The 6,466-nt window shown below is 37.3% G+C and overlaps 1 long non-coding RNA gene across 1 annotated transcript; it reads left to right on the plus strand.

Annotated features, from left to right (window-relative positions):
- Window positions 1–1,814: 1,814 nt before the first annotated feature.
- Window positions 1,815–5,759, plus strand: LOC118764070. Its single transcript, XR_004999858.1, has 2 exons — window positions 1,815–1,903; window positions 5,271–5,759. It is a non-coding gene; the product is annotated as an uncharacterized LOC118764070 (long non-coding RNA).
- The last annotated feature ends 707 nt before the right edge of the window (window positions 5,760–6,466 follow it).

Here is a 6,466-nt window from a genome sequence, read left to right on the forward strand (position 1 = left end):
TAATAAGGAAAATGCGTATTATTGGGAGTAAAGAATACATATAACACATCCGTAAATGGATTTATGCACATCTACATGCATGCATATATATGTGTCTGTATGAGTGTGTATATATGTGTTTGCATACATTTGTATGTTTAATTATATGTTTATAAATGTTATATTCTCTCACTGAAGCTACAGCCTAAAAAAATGGTGAACAGAGCTCAATTCGAAAAATATTCTTCATCTCCAGCAAATATGCTTGCCTCAATCTGCAAGGATATGAAGTTCACGTGAAGGAGTGGAAAAATCTGACAATTGAAATAAACGCTACTAACCCACCTACATACATACCTATTTCTTTACTACCCACAAGGGGCTAAACACAGAGAGGACAAACAAGGACAGACAAACGGATTAAGTCGATTACATCGACCCCAGTGCGTAACTGGTACTTAGTTTATCGACTCCGAAAGGATGAAAGGCAAAATCGACCTCGGCGGAATTTGAACTCAGAACATAACGGCAGACGAAATAACTATTTCTTTATTACCCACAAGGGGCTAAACATAGAGCGGACAAACAAGGACAGACATAGGTATTAAGTCGATTACATCGACCCCAGTGCGTAACTGGTACTTAATTTATCGACCCCGAAAGGATAAAAGGCAAAGTCGACCTCGGCGGAATTTGAACTCAGAACGTAACGGCAGACGAAATACCTATTTCTTTATTACTTAGTTTATCGACTCCGAAAGGATGAAAGGCAAACGAAATACCTTTTTGTTTACTACCCACAAGGGTCTAAACACAGAGAGGACAAACAAGGACAGACAAACGGATTAAGTCGATTATATCGTCCCCAGTGCGTAACTGGTACTTATTTTATCGACCCCGAAAGGATGAAAGGCAAAGTTGACCTCAGCGGAATTTGAACTCAGAATGTAACGGCAGACGAAATACCGCTAAGCATTTCGCCCGGCGTGCTAACGTCTTTGCCAGCTCGCCGTCCTTTAAATACCTATTTCTTTACTACCCACAAGGGGCTACATAGAGGTGACACACAAGGACAGACAAACGGATTAAGTCGATTATATCAACCCCTGTACGTAACTGATACTTATTTAATTGACCCCGAAGGATGAAAGGCAAACGAAATACCTTTTTGTTTACTACCCACAAGGGTCTAAACACAGAGAGGACAAACAAGGACAGACAAACGGATTAAGTCGATTATATCGTCCCCAGTGCGTAACTGGTACTTATTTTATCGACCCCGAAAGGATGAAAGGCAAAGTTGACCTCAGCGGAATTTGAACTCAGAATGTAACGGCAGACGAAATACCGCTAAGCATTTCGCCCGGCGTGCTAACGTCTTTGCCAGCTCGCCGTCCTTTAAATACCTATTTCTTTACTACCCACAAGGGGCTACATAGAGGTGACACACAAGGACAGACAAACGGATTAAGTCGATTATATCAACCCCTGTACGTAACTGATACTTATTTAATTGACCCCGAAAGGATGAAAGGCAAAGTTGACCTCGGCGGAATTTGAACTCAGAACGCAACGACAGACACAATACCGCTAAGCATTTCACCCGGCGTGCTAACGTTTCTGCCAGCTCGCCGCCTTCCTTAATCGAACATTATTCTGTTAAATGATTGAGGGAAAAGTCTTTCTTCAATATTGCAAATCTAAAGCTAAACTAAATATATTAGGAATCAACGTGTATTTATCTCACTGATCTTTTAAATAAATGTTTATCTTTAAAATACGAGATCGTGCCTACACACCAATGAAATTTGTTATTTATTTTTATATCACTAAAATCTATTATGATACATATTGACGTCACATTTCACGTTTCCTCATAATATATTCAGTTTTGCTCCTCTATTCTCCGTTGAAGAACGTTAAGGTAAACAGATTTTCTTTCGTGCGACAGCGACATCGAATAGAATTTTAACAAATAGATTTATAGCATAAGCTGCATTACATGTTTTTTTTTTTACCTTACATTTATTTTATTTGATTTTCGTAATAATTAATTTATACTGGGCGTGAAGACAATCTAAGGCGAAGGTTTTGTGAAACCAAATAAATTAGCGACAGAAAGAGTGAGAGAGAGAGAGAGAGAGAGAGAGAGAGAAAAAGGGAGAGGGGGAGAGAGATACAGACAGAAACAGAGAGACAGAGAGACAGACAGACTCACACAGATTGGGTTAGAAAGAGGGAATTTCTAGGCTTTATCTCTCTCTCTCACTCTCCTCTCTCTTTCTCTCCAGATATACAGGGTGTCCATAAAGTCTCTTTACAATTTTAAATTTTATTACAAAGGCAGTTGACAAGATATCTTAACAATATTTGTTTTATTGTAATAATTGTTTATTACAGTTTTTTTTAACTATTATTTAATAAACCTCAATAGGGGTTCCATTGGTTGCACGAAGCACATCACTCGATTTCTTGCTATGTTCGCTGTAAGATAGCCTCATCAACGGTGACAATGGCATTATGAAACCTTTGCTTCAAGTCAGCAATATCCCGTATCTTTGTTTGATACACGATATCTTTTACATGACCCCATAAAATAAATCCAAGGTAGTCATAACTGGCGAACGCGGTGGCCATGGAAGTGGCCCATCCCTTCCAATCCATCGGTCTGGAAATGTATGATTGAGAAACTGACGAACATGCCGTCCCTAATGTGGTGGTGCACCATCTTGCTGGAAAATGATGGTTGGTCGTAAATCAATCAGTTGTGGTCCCACATATTCGGTCAGAAGGTCGAGGTAAACATCTTCAGTAATTGTTGCCTCGTTGAAGAAAAATAGTCGTCCGCTCCTCCTTTAATCCAATACTGTTCCTGTCTCCATAAATTTCTTGTGCCATGCACGAATTGAAGAACACGATGTTGGATCTCTTCCATACTTAGTTCTGTAGTTTCGTTGAGTCTGAACATCCGATTTTGTCTCAATAAACCAGGATACACATTGTTCCTTTTCATGAGGAGTAGCCATTTTATAGGGGTTCAGTGAATCAGTTCCCTTCCCTCAACAGAGTATCTGAAACACAAAAGTTTAATATCAATATAGACTCTAATAAACAGTTATTAAAATAAAACAAATCTGGTTAAAATACCTTATCAACTGTCTTTGTAATAGTTTTTTTAAATTGTAAAGAGACTTTATGGACACCCTGTATTTCACACTAAAATTTTCTCTGATGTCACTAGAGACTATTTAAGATATAAAAGAAAACAATGGACATTGTACTCCATTTTGTAATAAATAAACAAGTCTACGATAAAAATGAATTATGTTCTTATGAGTGGTATATGTTATCAGAATCTATATACACTAAATGGAAAAAGGCAAACTGAGTTGTCTCTAATTAAATGTTGATGATTATTTACGCCTTAATTATTCATATGTCTGTATATGTGATACGCAGATATAACGAGAGTTACAACCAAAGCAAAAGAAATTTAGATCCCATAATGCACTTTGTGTGGTACAGTATTCGTACTGCTTATGAAATCATTTCAAAAATTGTTAATAGTTTCTTAAATTGAGCTCGAACTTCAAAACTATGAAAAGCGGGATTACGTTTTAATGAAAAATATCATTACGAATGACTGTACCAGTTTTGTTAACGCTAAGATGGAAATAATAGAACAAATAAACAGAAAATTCAAATAAGACGGAATTGTAACAATTGTATTGTAACAATTGTATTGTCTGCATGTATTGTCTTTTTATTCTGTTATACGCTTCAGCCCTAAGGCTGAATTTCCTGCATTATTATAGGTTCATCTGAGACCTTGGGTAGCAAGAGGTCAAGTTATTTCTTGAAGACATCTACTCGTACTCCATAAAGATCCCTCAGATGTTTTGGCAAAGCATTAAGTAGCTGATGGAACTCGAATCCCAAGTTATTGTATTTCCTGTTCCATACTCTAGACGGGTTGACTTGGAATTTTGGAACAGTGCGGTAACAAAACTAAAATCAAGTAGGCAGTATGGTTGTCACAATGCCTTATACATCTGCAGTTTAATTATTTTGGATTATGTAGCTCAGTGATATTCATATCAGAATATGCGTTTATTAAAGTTATCTGCATGTGATCCGAGTGAATGTGAATTAACTAGTTTTTCCCCTTAGGAATTTCTAGTCATCTTCCTTTACTACGGGGAAAATGGCTCAATCCATAACACAAAGAACAGAGAGAAGAAAAGATATCGGTATTAGAATGATTGTGACACCTAAATTGCATCAGCTTATACATAATTGAGTGAGGATTTTTTTAAAATTTAAAACTATTTATTCACTGGCTTTTAATAATCTAAATATATTCATTTGCGTGAATTGGTTCATGTAAAATCCTGACTTACAAATTCCTAAAAACAAAAGCAAGGAAAAGAGAATAAGCTCGAATCTGAAACAGTTCGAAATGTAGCAATGGCGGCGAGCTGGAAGAAACGTTAGCACGCCGAGCGAAATGCTTAGCGGTGTTTCGTCTGTCTTTACGTTCTGAGTTCAAATTCTGCTGAGGTCGACTTTGCTTTCATCCTTTCGGGGTCGATTAAATAAGTACCAGTTACGCACTGGGGTCGATATAATCGGCTTAATCTGTTTGTCTGTCTTTGTTCGTCCCTTCTGTGTTTAGCCCCTTGTGGGTAGTAAAGAAATAGAAATAGGTATTTCGTCTGTCGCTACGTTCTGAGTTTAAATTCCGCCGAGGTCGACTTTGCTTTTTATCCTTTCGGGGTCGATTAAATAAGTACCAGTTACGCACTGGGGTTGATATAATCGACTTAATCCGTTTGTCTGCCCTTGTTTGTCCCATCTCTGTGTAGCCCCTTGTGGGCAGTAAAGAAATAGGTATTTCGTCTGTCTATATATTCTGAGTTCAAATTCCGCCGAGGTCGACTTTACCATTCATCCTTTCGGGGTCGATAAATTAAGAACCAGTTGCGCACTGGGGTCGATCTAATCGACTTTCCCCCTCTCCCAAAATTTCGAGCCTTGTGTCTAGAGAAGAAAAGAATATAGCAATATAAGAACGACAGAACCAAAGGCCATAAAGTACCGTATTCTAATTGCATTCTCTACTTTCTCTGATTTGTATAGTTACCATAATTGCATTTTCACTTCAATGATTATGCAAGTTTCACTTCAAAATCTCCTTGATGTTCGACGTATGTTATATGCATTACCATTTTGTGTATATGAGAGTTTTCCGATTGCCTGTTCTCATTTCAACTCTTATTTTCTTATCACAGAAATGTGTTGGCTTTCACAAAGCTGAAAGGCCAGAGAGGACACTAATATACAGATTGCGTAAGTTTGAGAGCCAGATTGTTAAACAAAAACCTCAGTGCGAGAAGTATCCATAGTGCATTAATATAAGGATTGATACCTAAAGTCACGTTTCCGTCGTCATAACCATTCCCTTCTCGTCATTTTTTAATCCCGCAACTGCAGCCATCCGGCATCAGATATTAACATAGACGATGGTATTCGTAATATTGCTAACCATATTATTTTTTCTTGCCCTGGCAATCATCTTGTATTCGTGGAAGAAAGAGAAAGGAGTGAAGGAGCTATTCAGGAACGCACGCAATGCAATAGATAATCAAAGATGAAGATATCTTTGAACACTGTGACACAGGATGGAGCAAATTTTGTATGTCTGAAGGCTGAATTGAATTCAATGTAATTTGAGAGGTCCATTCTTATGACAATGTTCTGAACTATACGAATATAAAATGAGTTAATAAATATTTAAAGTATGAAATAAAGATATTAAACTAACATCTTGATGACTTTATCATAAATTAAGAATATAAATGTTTTACCAATGTATTGGGTTGTCCGGAAAGTTCGTGCCGATTTGTAGTAGCTTATATTTCGACTTATTTTAGAACATGGTTGAGTCCATCAAATAGGATTTAACTACACCTCCATTTAGAGCACAGTTTAAGCTATCTTTTCGTGGAAGAAGGTTTATCTTCCTATAACCTGTGCTAATTCTGTTACCCTTTAAAATGGAAGATAAGAAAGTTCATTTTCGGCACTTGAAGCTTTAAGAACCAGACAAAAATTGCTGCAGCTCGGCTGGAATGTATTACCCCACCCTCCATATTCACCAGATGTTGCTCCTTCGGATTTCCACTTATTCAGGTCTCTGTAGAAGAGTCTTAGTGGTAAAAAATTTAATTCCTTGGATGACGTAAAAAGATACCTTGATGAATTCTTTGCCATGAAACCACCTCAATTCTGGGAAGAAGGTATTTTCAAGTTAAAGGAAAGATGGAGACGCATTGTGCAACGAAATGGTTCATATTTGGTTGATTAAAAATGTAAGGACAAGTATTTATTGACCTAAAATCGGCATGAACTTTTCGGACAACCCAATAATAAACGAAAGTGTTTCCATGCAAACTAAATGCAAATGTCCTCCACAGACTACCTTTTA

Source organism: Octopus sinensis, linkage group LG7 (genome assembly GCF_006345805.1).
Source record: "Octopus sinensis linkage group LG7, ASM634580v1, whole genome shotgun sequence".
NCBI lineage: Eukaryota > Metazoa > Mollusca > Cephalopoda > Octopoda > Octopodidae > Octopus > Octopus sinensis.